This window comes from Melospiza georgiana, chromosome 11 (assembly GCF_028018845.1).
Source record: "Melospiza georgiana isolate bMelGeo1 chromosome 11, bMelGeo1.pri, whole genome shotgun sequence".
NCBI classification, from domain to species: Eukaryota; Metazoa; Chordata; class Aves; order Passeriformes; family Passerellidae; genus Melospiza; species Melospiza georgiana.
This window is the reverse complement of record NC_080440.1, coordinates 15535452-15550208: the sequence shown is the minus strand read 5'-3', so window position 1 is coordinate 15550208 and position 14757 is coordinate 15535452. Positions and strand designations below refer to the sequence as shown.

Below are 14757 nucleotides of genomic sequence, written 5' to 3'. Positions count from 1 at the left end.
CTTGCTGCACGAGCATCTTGTGCTGCAGCTGAGAGTGCTGAAAATTGCCTATGACACCTTATGCATGTTTTAGCTATTTAGTTAAATGTTTATTCACTCCAGGTTTTTTTGGTAGCAATTAACAAATGCTTTCCTTGACAGAGACACACAGAGCTTCACTCCTGCAACAGAAACATGGGACACCTGGCTCTGCAGGAAGGGGAATTCAAACCTAGAAGCTCTGGGAAACAGGAGGCCTGTTTCTATTGTGTGATTACCTCCACTGAGTACCTCCTGTATTTGATTGACGAGGTAAGAAATATTCTGTGTATGGGAGCCTGTAAGGAAATAGCCCCTGTTTGCCCCTTCTGTATTTCACGTTTTGGATCTGTGCTTGCACACTGTATTCAAGCTAAAAAATAGTAATGCATCACCCAGATCTGCAAAGCACACAGTGCCAGTCTTCTCTTAACAGGACACCAGAAAACCAAAGCTGTGCTTCCCAGTGGAGGCCATTCAATGGCTTTGATTGTTAAATGGTTTCAGTTCCATCTTTATGAATTTCCAGTTTTCTGTGGCTTCAAGTATGAAATCCATGGCAAAAGCAGGACAAAGCACTGTTCTTCTGAGGGCACAGATCCTGACAGGCATTGCTGCATTCCTTCCTGGCTTAGCTGGAATTCTGAGCCATGTTCCTCATGCTAATCTGGGCTCCAGAAGACCCCCACAGTCCAGGGCAACAAGCACAAGTGCCTGTGTGGGGCACGTGCCATGGTTTTGCCCAGGGTGGGCAGTGCCTCACCCTTGTCCAGCAGTAAATAGTTCACCCAAACAGCCACACAGCACCACCTGTGTGCCCTGGAGCTGGGGGTGTTGGGTACAAGTTCAGCCAGGAGCTCCTGTGCCTGCTGATGTCCACTCCATCCCCAGGGGAAAGTCACTTGGGGAATGCAGCTCTAGGGTAAATTGGCACTTGTTTCTCCTGCATTTCACTTCACTCCAGCAGGCTCGATGCTGCTTCCTTAACAAAGGATTAAATCCTTAAATGGATTTACTAATCAACTGCTTTTCTTTCCATGCCCGCTCTGCTTCTCCTCACATCTTCTCAGACCTGGGAGGATAACTAAAGGCTCAGAATGCTCATACTCATTTCTATTATAAGAAGAAGAAAATACACTGATTCTAAGAAATTCCACTTTTGGAAATAGCTTTGGTTTTTTTGCTGCGAGAGCCATGGTGTTCTAAATAGACTGCAGCTCTTCACATTCAGTCTCAATAGAAAATAAAATGGAGGAAGTGCAGAAGGCAGCACTGGCATGATTTGCATACAGTCTTTGAAAACAAGCCTCAGATAGAGGCAACTGAAAACCAGCTTTATACCAGGCTCTTGCTGCAACAGTGCTCAAGTCAAAGAAAGAAAAGCTGACCTTGTGGCAAAATAACCCTCACTCTGGTGTGTATCTGACACAAACAAAAAAAGATAAGACACTGTTATTTTAAAGAGGACACAGAATTAGAAACTTGAGTGGTGGGAAAACACTAAATAAAACCCAGAATCCTTGTTTGAGATCTCCAGTGAGTGGAAGCCAAGGTACCTCGTGCTGCCTGTGCACAGGGCAGTCTGCTGCTGAGCTATATATTCCACCACAGATTGGTTTCCCCAAGCATCAGCCAAGACATTGTTTTTATTGATTTATTTTGCTATCTTCCCACTGCAGTGATAGGATGACAAAAGAACCACCTGTGGGTATCCTAATATATCTAATGCCAGCAGATTTTCAGGTTGAATAAAAACAATAAATCTTTCCAGGCACAAAGGGGAAACTGTGAGGTAAGTTAATTTGGGAAACTAAAGAGCACGATTTAGGAATATTGGGTTTGTTAGAATGGATCAGACCAGTCCTCCTGGTTTACTGTCCCTCAGAGATTGATCCTTAGAGAAGACACAAAAGAACACAAAATAAGGCCCAAAATAGTCAAATGTTCAATGACACTTCCAGGGACTGGCCTGCTTTCTGACAGTGCAGCAGTAATTGTTACACCAGTGAGCAAAGGGTCTGACTCTCACTGTATTAAGCTCCAAAAATTGGCTAGAATTTCCTAAGGAACCCAGGCACAATCAGCTCATGGCTGTGCTGATCACTGCATCTCTTGTGGGACACAGCCTGGATTTTCCCTAGGGCAGTACAGTTAGATTTGTTGTACAACTTCCTCTTAAATTAAGGGAGAAAATGAATAAACATGTAAACCTGTTCAGCCACGTAATATATTCACAAATCAAGGCTAAAACAGTAGTTAGGCAAAGATGGTGTTGAGTCTAGCACACCAGAAAACAAAGTTCTCTTTCTCCTCTGTTCTTCCAGTGGGGTTTCCTGTCTCCTCACTGCCATGAACAGGCTGAACTTGTCTTGTGGGGTGCTCCTAAAAATACATATTAAGCCTTCATGGTAACACAAGGTTTCTTGGATACCATCTATTTCAAAACAGTAATTTTACACTCTCTTGAGCTTTCTGCTAGTTAAAGCTTCCAGAATAACACATCCCTGATTCTGCACCACTCTGCTTTCCCCAAAGCAGGTCCAGCATGGGCAGGAGTGGCTGAAGATCCCCACAAGTGCTGCTTTGCTGATAAATCCTAGCCCTGACCCATTCTTGGCAGTGCATCTGAAAGGTTAGTTTTTGCTTTATTCCTGGCTTCTGCATCATATTTGGAGTCTGATCTAGGAAATATAGGCAATTTTATTCATCCTGATCTTGGATTTTTGATAATTATATTACAACATGGTACATATACATGAGCACTTCTATACATGTAGCTCAAGAATGCAGTTTTGAATAATATGGCAAATTGTGTAATATATTTACACTTCTTAAGACTATTTAAAGGAGCATAAATAAAGGCAGTGTATCTGCCCCTAAAACCCCAGATATCAGTAGTGGCTGCCTCTGTAAGGTCATTGCATTAATACACACCTGCCAAATTCAGACCTGCACCCTTCTCAGACACAGGGAAAAAAATCAAATTGAAGGTATAAGAGCTCCAGAGATATTTCAAAGCAAGCCAATAAAAGGGAAAAGCCTGAAACTGACACCAATAACAGGATTCTTAAAGCCTCAAATTCGATAAACCCACAAACCAAAAGAAATTAAGCAGGCTGTGTCACTTCAGGACATCATGCTATGGGATTTTAACAAGATTCATGGGTATTAAAAAGTAATGGCATAAATTGGGCATTTAAAGTCAGTATTGATTTGTTGCCAGATTCTGCATATCAACAATTGCACTTGAGTGTCCGTTTACTTTGCTCAGAAATAAATATTCCTGCCCAGCTGCATGTGCTAGTTGGAAGAGAATCAGTTTTCACCACTGGCAAAGGGACAGGTTGTTATCTCAAGCCACATGGTTCATTGATTTATCTGTGGTGGAGTAAATACAAAAATGTATAGGAATGCTGTCAAAATCATTTATTTAAAAGCTTTTTTTGGAAGAAAAATGATAGCACATTCCCAGGTAAGAATGCAAGAGGCTTTCTGAATATTTGGACTTATTAACTGGTTGAGGTAAATTATCTCCATTTGATGTTTCTGGCTGGCAGAGTTAATTTATTTGTACAAAAGTATTTAATGATGCAGGGAGATTGTTATTGGTGGTTTAATTATTGTTTTGATCAGAGCTTCTGTATGGGTGGTAGTACTCCTAATAAGATAATCATACTTTTTCATCTGTTAATGAGTCTTTGGAGTATTCCCAACACAGTTTTAAGTCTTAGTTGTTTTCCCGCTCTTGGCTTAATTTCTGTGTTTCATTTGGCTTGCATAATGAAACAAGATGGGCTGCTTTACTGCTCTTTATAATAGGTCTTCCTAATATGGTTTTCCTAGCTCAGGCTGATCAGGATTTTCCAAAACTACATAAATGTTTTTAATCTGGGGGGAAAAAATCACTTTGCCTGTAAATTGAAAGCAGTAAATTGAGTTTTTGTTCTCAGGTAAATGATAATATTGTTCTTGCACAATCTCCTAGTGGTATCTGAATTTTATCACTAAAAAGCATGTTTGTCTGCTTCTCTTTTCTATCTATATCACTTTAAACCCCCCCTAAGAATTCCCTGTATCTCTTCCTGCAAATACTTACTAAGCACTTGATGAGATCATAGTGAAATACAGTGGAAATATTGACAATTTGGACAGTATTTGAAAATTAACAGTGGGAAGGGCACAGCCTGAATGAAGTCCAGGGTACTTCAGCAGTGGGTGTTGATGTAAACCATCTTTACAGAGGTTAATTTTAATTGTATGAGAAGCTGGGAAGTGGTAGGAATGTTAAGAGGACAGCCATAAAAGAGCACAGTTAATATCATGTCAACAGAGGAGCTTTGTTTTTCTCTAAAGGTGAATATTCTAGTTCTCATAGTATCTTCTTTATGCAGCATTCCTATACTCAGCTTTTCTCAGTTGTGTGACTACAACTTTCCCTCTGCTTCACTTTTATTCTGAATTTCCTGGGCCTGGCTCTCCTTGTTTTGCAGCCCACCTTGGTTCTGTTGCAGTGATGTGCCCACAGGGACAGCCCACACTGCAGAGATATAAAACCATGGGCACATGAAAAAGCAAGTGGTGCCTAAATGTTCATGTGTTCTGCCTGCCACAAGCACAAACAATATTTCAGTCCTCTATGACAGTTATACAGGTGCCTGCTACTAAAATTGTACTAGAAGAAGGGGACAGAAAATTCCTTTTTCTCCTCTGGAACTTTCTCGTCCTCTTGATGCCAAGGAAAAAAGAAATGTGTTTAAGCAGTAACAGAAGTGCTCCCAGTCCAGCTTTACCTTCAGAGCTGGGTAATGGCTTTTTGTAAGGTCATTGTTAAGGTCTCTTTGGGATTGTTTCACTGTTTCTTATAGGCTGGGATGTTTCTCTTGTGCCATCTCACAGAACTTCCAGAGGCAACAGGAGATGCACAGAGACCAAGGAAAAGGTCTTTTTTACCAAAAAAGATGAAGAAGACTGGAAGGAACTAGATTAGGGAGGAATAGAACTTCTTGTATTTTTACCAGGCATCACAGATCTTCAGAGTTAGCAGTAATTTCCTATTTGGTATTCACTGAGCTGGGGAAAGGGCATCGAGCACTTCTGCCTATAATTTAGGAAAAGTGCAAGATTACTCATAGTTTCTCCCCTCATCTCTCCCAGGCTTTAGCCTGAGAAATTTATCCCTCTCTGTTGTGACCTGTGTGATGCGCCTTACACATGCAAAATCTTCAGCTGTGTTAAAAATTTTAAAATTATGAGGATTTTCATGGTATGGGAGCTATCCTAATATCTTAATTACTGACATGAACCTGGGGAACAGAGCTAATGCTGGACCTCATATACAGGGAGCTGTTGCACAAGTAGAAATTAAAACTCTCTGAAAAGCTAAGTCTGAATAGACTAAACAAAGGGCAGGGGAAAATTACATATGTAAAATGAACAGCACCATGGCTGCTAAAGATCAGTTTTCTTCCATGAATTTATTCTTCTTACAATTTTGAGAATTAATGTGAAATGTAAAATGAACCAAACAACCCAAGTGAGGTGCAATAGATGCTAATAGGAAATAATAAAATAGGATGTACAGCAGTCAGGAGAAATGAGAAAGAAGCAAAAATGCAGGTGGAAAAAGCATTCAAACATAAAAGATGCTCAGAAGATGAACAGAGAGAAGGTGGAAGATGGGTGTCTGTGCTGCAGAGTCCAGGCTACAGAAGCCTTGCTGCTGCTGCCAGCTGAATGTCTAACTAAAGGCCCAGTAGCCTCTTTTTTTGTCACCTACCTAAAATCACTAAAATGGTGTGCACTGAAGCCTTCTTGAGCCAAGTCTAAAGTCTGTAAACCACAAAGCAGGCAGCTGGGGAAGGGAAGGTATGGAGCACATCACTTGGATCTGTTTCTTCCCCTCATCCTGAACCTGCTCAAGCTTATCTGTATGCCAACAAAATGCCTTTGAAAGAGAACTGTCTCTAATATTTGAAAGAAGGTGTTGCCTCAGAACTATTAACATCTCCAGTGTCCACACCATGCCCTGCTGGCACACCTGGCACCTGCTGCTAATGGCAGGGGCATCTTTAACCAGGCCTCTGAAGGGGCTGGATGGTCTGATCTGCACCACCTCATGTGCCCCAGCAACAGCAAAGGGAAGAGTCCAAGTGGCTCTTCTTTTGTGCCTGCATTAGGGTTCCTCTGAGGATGAACTGATTGTCCTTCACAGGGCTGGCAGCTGAGCCTTTCACCTGCACTACAACTGCCACAATTTTCAGGCCAAACAAAGTCTGAAAACAGGAAGAGCAAAGGAGAAGTCCAGGGATGTCACTCAGTAACCCACAGGTTATCCTTTGGGTTAGCCTTAGTCTGATCTGCTGGCCACAGAAATGGAAACTGTACATCTCTGGTTATTATCCCAGAAGTACAAACTGTGGAGAGCACTGAAGGTTAAAGAGCCCTTGGCAAATGTCCTTTAACACTGCAGTAGAATAATATACATTTTGGAAGAAGACATGGAGTTCTTAGCTAACAGCATTTGCTGAGGAAGACCCTGTAGTTATGGAAAACTTCATGAGCTCAAGCCACTGTGTCCTGCTGTCTGTGGAGAGTCACTGACTGGGCTTGGTCTCAGCTCAGCCTTGGGCATCCTGGGCAATGCTGCTTTGCCCTGCAGCTCTTGTAAGGGCCCTGTTTCCTCCACAAACACCAACTTCTGCCCCGTTAATGGGCTGGGCTGCAGATGAAGGTCACAAGGCATCCAAGGATTTCAGAAACACTCTTGGATTTCCTATGTATGACACAAATAGTAATTCCAGTAAGACAAATACATGTTCTTCATACACCTCACAACCTTTAGTCAACCAAATCTACCGTATAAGTAAGGACAAAAGCCTTTAACCAACCTGTTACTAATTTGAATGAATATATCTGTAACTCAAAGCAGACAGTGCTCCTTTAAAATAATTATCCTCACTTCGCTGAAGGGGGATGCTCTGTTCCAGGAGTTTCATTTGAGTACAAGCACAGAGCTGCAAACCCACACCAGTGCTGTTCTCAGTGCAGGGATGTACAGCTTGAGCCTGCTGTCTGTGCACAAAAACATTCAGAGGGACTTCCTGGCACTTGCAGCCCATAGGAGTGTGGTGCTAATTAATGTAGCAAAACAAAGGCAAACTGAGTGTTTTAGTGAAAGGAGCAGAAAGCCCTGCTCAGAGAAACTGGCTGCACTTGAACCTGGGCACTGATTTCTAATGCTGTTCACACAGCTTGAACACTTCAGCTTCAAAACAGGTCTTCCCTAGTGTGAGAGAACAACTGAAGGAAAAGGTGGTGTAATGCTAACAATATATGTGACTTTGTGGATCAATTCAGGGAAAATTTGGAATTCATCATTAATCACTTAATGTAAACAAGGAGAATTGGCTTTTCATGATCAGGAGGTTCCTAAAGACACATGGCTTATTTTGCATTAAGCATTCCAGTTTAATTTTGTAGAAGAAATGGCCTACTACAGCCTGCACCAAAACAGAAACAAGTGCCAAAACAGTGAGAGGTTGTAGGAAAACAGGTGAACCATTGTGGTTCTTGGAGATTCATGTGTTACCAGGGACAGCTTTGGTTGAAGAAATGGGACATACTGAGGAATTTCTAGGCATTTCACAGAAGCCCAGGAGCAGGCTGCTTTACAGGGACAACATTTGCCACCTTCCTATGTGGCCAAAAGTGTGGACAGGTTGCAAAGTGAGCTGCTGGAAAAGGTGAAACCCCTGAGTAGGCTGAATGGTAAATAATCTTAAAAAATAGGACAAGATGCATATTTTTAATGCATAGAATCTTAAACTGCTCTAGCACAATTGATCGATTGCCTGGAGTACCAGAAATGGGTTGGAATGTAATAGCAAGAAGTCATGCACTTAAAGATTAATTAGAGTAACTGCAAGTGAGCTCAGAGGTTCATCAAATAGGAGATTACAAGAGGAGGAATGCAGGTATGTTATTGGTTGTAGGATAACTATGATGCCTCTGTAATGTGGTCTTAAAAATGCTAATGTATTCTGGGATGCACTGAGTGAGGTATTTTCAGGAGACGGTGAGATATTAATATCGTGGTACAAGGCAGTTGTTAAGACCTTGTTTAGAACACTGCACACAGGGTAGAAGGTATAAAAGGACACAGGAGGAGTGGAAAACCTATTTGGAGAGAAGATTAAAAGCAAAGCAGAAAGACTGAGAATGAATGATCTAATTGCTATTTATAGGGACATTTTAGGTAAGTATCAGAGAAGCAAAGTTATTTAATTCAAAGGGCAAAATGGTAAAGACCTAATGGATATAAATTGGTAGTGAATACATTTACACTGGAAATTAGAAAGTTTCTAGTTTCAGAAGAGTGGATGCTAGAAAAGCCTTGAAGATAAAAGTAAGGCACCTTGGCTGTCTGATGGCAGCTTAGTTACCCAGTTCATCCTCCAAACTGGATAATAAAATGGTATTGGGTTTCTCACAAATTGCCATTCCTGCAAAGAGGATATAAGGAGATTTAACCCCCGTGTGATGAAATGTGTATTTGCAGTGTGTTAGCCCCATGTTCCAGGAGTTTGCTAATGTGCCAGCAAGATTCCACTTCCTTTCCGTGCCTTTTTAACCTCCAAATCACCAGAGATGACACAAAGTTAACGTGTCACAGAGCTGGCCAGGCGAAGGTTCTGTAAACAGCTGTCCTTCTGTGAGTGACGATTCATAGGACATAGAAGATCGTTTAGATGTTTCACGGATCAGACTGGTGGGTCACGTTTCTTTCTCTACGCAGTTGTGTGTAGCAAGGACTCATTTCCAGGATCGCAGAGCAGTCTGAAAGGGCGTGCTTCTTGCTCTTGCCAGCCTGGGAAGTTTGTGATACTTGACTTTTGAGGTTTTCTTCCGGTTGCACACCAGTTTGGGGCTTTTGCAGAACAAGTCCTCAGTTTCTTAGCGGCTGTGCTTAGGGGAGGGGGTGGCTGCCGTGCCTGGCGGTGGCCGCGGAGGTGTTCCGGGGGACTCACGGAGCCCGGCTGGGCTGGCCCGGGGCTGCCTGGAGCGGCGCTCGGTTATGCAGGCGGTGTCTGCTGGGACTCAATTAGGCGGTGCGGCAGCGCTTTCGTTTGAATAGTGAATAGCGCGGTGCCGGGCCGGGAGCGCTCGGCGGGGCCCTGCGGATCGGCATGGCGAGACCCCCCTCTAGCGGAGGGCCCGCGCCTCGCCCGCCCCTCGGCGGGAACGGCAGCGGGAGCGGGCGGGCCGGCGCTCCGGGAAACGGAACCGCGGGCAAGAAGCGCTCCAGCCCCGCGGGGCCCGGCCTTGGGCAGCGCCGCGGCCGCTGCGAGCCCCGGGGCGGCTCCGCCGGGCGCGGGCCCCGCTGTCCCGGGCGGCGGGCGCGCTGTGCTCCCTCCCGAGCGCCACGGCAAACGTCGTCGCTTTTTTACTTCAAGCCAGTGGGAAACGGAGCTTTCTTAGCCTCGTGGAGAGCAGCATCTCTCCTGCGAGAGGAGCTGCGTGGCCGGCTCCGTCCTGCCTGGCATCGCAGCGCATCGCTCAGCAGCAATGGGAGCCCGGCGCGTCTCGGCGGTGCCGCGGCGCGCAGAGCGGTGTGAGCGATCTGCCCGCTGGATGCGTAATGAGCAACTTCATGGTTCCATTCGTTCTTCCTGCCCGCTGTTCCGGCACTGCCGCTCTGGTTATTTGTTGGCACTTCTTTGCTCCAGAGACAAACCATACAGCTCACTCCATCCGCCCGCTCTTCGCCTCGAACACTCATTTCGGGTCGGTAGCAACTAGTGTCCGGCACGCCGCGAGGGCACGTACGCACGGATAAGCCCCGGTGCCCGCGGGCTGGGCGAGCCGGCCGAGAGCCCGCGGCCCGGGAGCGCGTCCCTCCCGCCGGCGAGCGGACCGGAGCGCGGCCGCAGCGCTCCCGCCGCCGTCTCCGGCCGCCGCCGCCGGCGGGCGGATGCGCTCCCGGGGAGCGCAAAGGCTTTTCGCGCTCTGCTCCCGCTGTCCCCCGCCGACCGGCGGGCTCGTTGTCGGCCATCGCCTCGGTGCGGGCCGGCTGCGCGGATCGGAGCGGGGGGCTCTCCCTTTCCGCCCCTCCGTCCCCGCCGCACGGGCAGGAGCGCCGTGTTGCACAACCCGCTTCCTTTTTCTTTCGCTTCGCTGCGCCGCGGGCAGCGGCGGCGAGTGCGCGGGGCGCCGGTCTCCGCCCTGGGTGGGGGGAACGACACGGCCGGTGCCGCCCGCCCGCTCCCCGCCAACTGCGGCGCTGGCGCGGCCCCGCCGGCTGCGCGGCCCCGCGGGGGCTGGGGAGGGGGGGCACGGCCGGTCCCCGCGCCCCGACCGAGGGGGCCGGTTCTCTCCGAGGGGAAGGGGACTAAATCCTCGCCGGGGCGGAGGGGATGGAGTCGGGACCGCGCATCCCGCGGCAGGCACCGACCGCCCGCTCGCCCGCCGGGCCGTGTCCCTTCCCGCGGCGCCCGGGCAGGGCGTGGGCGCCCGCCCCGCCCCGGCAGAGTCGCGGCGGCGGCGCGTCCCGTTACCGGCGGCCGAGCCCGCGCTGCCCCCGGCGCGGCGGGAGCAGGTGTCCGGGGGCAGCAGCCCGGGGCAGCGCGGCGGGGGCGGGGTCGGGGCCGGGCCCCGCGGGGCCGGGCGGGCGGCGGCGGCGGCGGGCTCGGCGCGCCCGCGGCAGGAGGGAGCCGGAGCGCCCGAAAAGCCGTGAGGGGAGGGGAGGGCGGAGGGGCGGGAGGGGGGAGGCAGGCGGGCGGGCGGCGGGCGCATGCGCTCTGGCGGGCCGTGCCATATTGGAATGAGGCAGTGAGCGGAGCGCCGGGGAGCCCGAGCCCCGGCAGCGGCGCAGGGCTGGAAAAACTCCCCGCAGGTGAGGCGGGCGGCGGCGGTGCCCGCGCACGGGCGGAGCGGCCCCGGGCGCAGCTGTTGGGGGCGTTTTGCCGGCGAGGCGCGGGGCCCGGAGGGTTTTTCCGGGCTCACGAAGTTTGGATGCGGGAAAAAGGCGGCGAGGCAGGAGGAGGAGGAGGGAAGAGGCAGGCGGAGCGCGGCGGGGAGGCGGCAGCGGCAGCGCGGGGGGGGACGCGCCTTCGGCCGCGCCGAGGAGCGATGCGCGGGGCTGGCCGGGCGCCGCCGCGCAACTGCCCGCGCGCAACTCTGCGCGCTCCCGCCAGGGGCCCGCGGCGTCCCGCGGCGCGCTCGACCGAAGTTGCCCTCCCGGCCGGCCCCGCGCCCGCCCGAGGACGCGCCCGGCCCCCGCGGGAACTTTGTGCGCGCCGCGCCACCGCCCCGGCGGGGCCGGTCTCTGCCCGCGCCCGCGGGGGGCCGAGCCCACCGAGCGCCTCTCGCTCGCCCCCCTCCCCCTCAAAATGGCGGTGGAAGGGGACCTTTAAACCCCGCGCCGCTCCGCACCCCCGCCGGGCGCGGCCGCGCTCCGCTCGGCGCGGCGCGCGTCCCGCCCGGGGCAGCGGCCGGCGTCGGTCCCCGTCAAGTGGCCCGTCAGAGAGCGGCTCTCGCCTCACGGTCGGGCTGGGTGGGTGGGTGTGGGGGGAGAGGGGCGGGCGCCGCCTCCGCGGCCGCGCCGCCGGCTCTCCCGCAGCGCCGCCGCCCGCGCTGCGGGGCCTGCGCTGCCGCGGGGCCGGGCATTGTGTGCGCGCCGCGCCCGCCGCCGCCGCTCCGCTCCTCCGGCGGCTCCGCGCCCGGCGGCGCTCCGGCGAGCGACACGCAGCCTTTGTCTCTCGGGGAGTCGGTCTGCGCTGCCCACCGCTCCTGCACCTGAAGTCGTAAATCGGGCGCCGGTGACACTGCCCGGGCGGCCGCCGGGGATGCCCCGGGACGCCAACTTCGGGCCGGGGAGGGAGCGGCGCCGGGACAGCGGCTGCGGGAGGGCTCCCGCCCGGGCAGCGCCCGCTGTTAGCGGCGGGGCGGAATGCCCGCATCGGAGGGACTGAGCAAGTTTTCCGTCTGTGGCTTTTGCGAACTTGCTACCAGCCCCCCCCCACCCCCACCCCCTACACAGTGGAAATAATGAAAAGAGACGAAAAATAGCGCGGGCAGTTAATTGTGAATTTGTAACTACGCTCGCTGCTGCAGTTCTGCAAGGCCCTCATTTATTGAGAAAGAGGCCAGTGATGTCTGTTTCACAGTCACATGCGTGCTTTGGCGAAACAATTATATCTACTTTGGAGAAACTTGTTGCTATTATGAAAAGGTTGTACATGGTAACCCTCGTGTCTGTCAGTTTCACCCACTCTGACAGCAGAATTCTGGTGGAAGATGTTTTGCAGCAGAAGAAAAGGCCTAACTTGCTGCTTCTTTGCTGTACCTTCCTTCCTTCATGGTAGCTGGCTGCTGTCAGTAGCCCAGGAGGTTACCATAGCAAACAGTTCTGTGAGGCAGAATATAAGGTGCACCACCAAAACTCACACTGGAAAAAATGATAGTCCACCTTGTAACTTCAGAAATACCATTGTTGCCACCTACATAAGGTTTGCGATGTGTGTGAACTGGTCAGAAAGGTCTGATTTGTAAGAGGAGAAGTTGTTAGTGGCAAGAAGTCTTGCTCCTTCAGGAGTGGGGCTGTAACTTGTAGCATCTACAGCATCCAGCAGGATGGATTCCTGGTCTGCCTGTGGTCTGTGATGACTGTTTCAAAAAAGCCAACTGTTAGGACTAAGCAAATCAATGTGAAGATAAAAATAGATCAATTAACTGAAAGCCTAGGTTTCTTGTGTAGTAGGTGGTACTGACATGGATTTTACAATTTAAAAAAACTTTAAAACTATTTGTCTATCTAAAAGATCATCTCTAGGGAGAACACTTAGTGGCCTTCCTGCCTTCCATTCAGCCACTTCCTCTTTTGCATTTGGTTTGTGAATTGTTGCTGTGATTGAGGGATGAGAATGAAATCTGGTTCTTGCCAGAACCTGTGTTGGGAAGATGCTTATAGACAAGATGGACAACCAAATAAAGCTGCTCTCACTGCCTTTTTCAATGAGTTAGAGTTAGGAGATGGCACGGGAGTGCTGGGAGAATGGCTTTGCCATTGTTTGGTGTGTCTGTGGCGGGCACTTACCCTGGGACACCTCAGGATCCTGTTTTGTTAGAGCTGACACGCTCCTCCTCACGGGACACGCAGGGGAACAGTGGCAAATCTCTGTCGTTATTGATCTTTATGGGTTTTCCTTTGCTGGTTTTTCCCCCTGTACTATTAATTTGCCAGTATTGAGTTATCTTATCTGATTCTTAAACCTGGCAAATCTCCTGAGCGATTGCTGCTGTGTAGAAAAGGTGGATTAAGTGTAAGCTGACATGTTAATGACGGATAGAGTTTGCATGGTGTGATCTTTATATTCTGGGAGCCCTTTCACTGCCTCATGGGGAAGATGTTAATGAGCACTGCAAAAACAACATGTGCCATGGTATGTTTTGCTAACAATTTCCAGGGGATTTTTTGTCATTTCATGGCAGACCAGTGACAACTGTCGACCACAACCTTTCTGTGGCTGCCCTTTGAATCCACCGTGTTTGGAATTCACCTTAACATCATTGCTGTGCTTCCAGTGGTGAAGTTTGGCCGTGGCATGATCATCATGCAGTGATGCAGACATCAATACACTCATTTGGTGCTGGCTTGGCTTAAGTAATTGTCCTACAAGTGATGCACTGAGGCACGTGGCAACTTAATTACACAAAGACACTGACAGTGAAATGATTCATGTTAAATCCACTGCAGTGTCCTTTAAGGGCATGGGAAAATTAAACCTGGAGGTGCTTAGCAAGGGGCATTTTGGGGAGAGAGCTTCCAGTGTCTAAAACCACAGGGCTTGCATTACATCCATTGTTCCTATAATGACATGGCAGCCTTAATGCTACAGAATTGTCTTGGGATTTGGTTTCTTGACTTTTTTAAGTGTGCAATTCTGTGTTTTATAGATTGGTCATTGACTTGAAACAGTGTAGCCTGTGCAAGTTACAAATGTTTTCTGGACCTATAACAGCTTTCTTTTGTGTTGTTCATCTGAGTAATCTTGCTTGATGATTAGCAGATTTCCTGTGTCATCTTTGTTTTGGTCTCTTGGAGCATCAGCGTGGCTGCTGGTAGTGGACTGGACTTGGTGCTCCTTTCCTTCTGCTTTTGGGAAGTGGCTGTCAAGTTTTAGGTGTTTAAACTTGAAGTGGATGTTATTTAAAGATTTTAAGGTCATGGGGGTTCTCCCTCTCAGGATTACTTTCTTACTTGAAAAGTCCAGGGATACAATAAAGGGGAAGGAGTTGATTTTTTTGTTTGTTTTGATTCAAATGCTTGTTGAAATGGTGCTGAAGACAAACATTCTGTCAGTGTGTGAGATCCTGGAAATGTCCTGAATGTGATGTTTAGCAGTTGGCATTATTGAAGTACAGAAAAAGTAAAAAATGAGAGTAAATTTTTGTCCTAAATTTATATTAGCATCTTATGATTTTGAAAGCCATGTCATCAGTGCAATGATACTTTATTGTAATTATATATTTTTCTGACTTTAATCCATGATTCTTTCCACTTTCTTTATATTGATAAAACCTATGAAAGAAGCATTGAGATGCTAATTAATGCTCTTTTGATTTTAAAATAGTTTTGGTTCCCAGGGTACAGAATATAAATACATTTTTTTAAGTTGGATTTCGTGCATGTGAGACACGTTTTCTGTGTTGATTTTTCCTCCTTTTTCCCAGACTTTGCTG

The 14757-nt window shown here is 49.0% G+C and overlaps 1 protein-coding gene across 2 annotated transcripts in view; it reads left to right on the top strand.

Moving 5' to 3' along the window:
• Positions 1 to 203: 203 nt before the first annotated feature.
• SFMBT1 (Scm like with four mbt domains 1) overlaps positions 204 to 14757 on the top strand; it is an 82888-nt gene continuing 68334 nt past the window's right edge. The window contains exons 1-2 of one of the 2 annotated variants that reach the window (XM_058031984.1): positions 204 to 291; positions 2554 to 2650. The gene's annotated coding sequence lies outside the window, so the exon portion shown is untranslated. Of the gene's footprint in view, positions 292 to 2553; positions 2651 to 10824; positions 10910 to 14757 lie in introns of those variants that run through there. The other variant, XM_058031983.1, reaches the window with a different exon arrangement.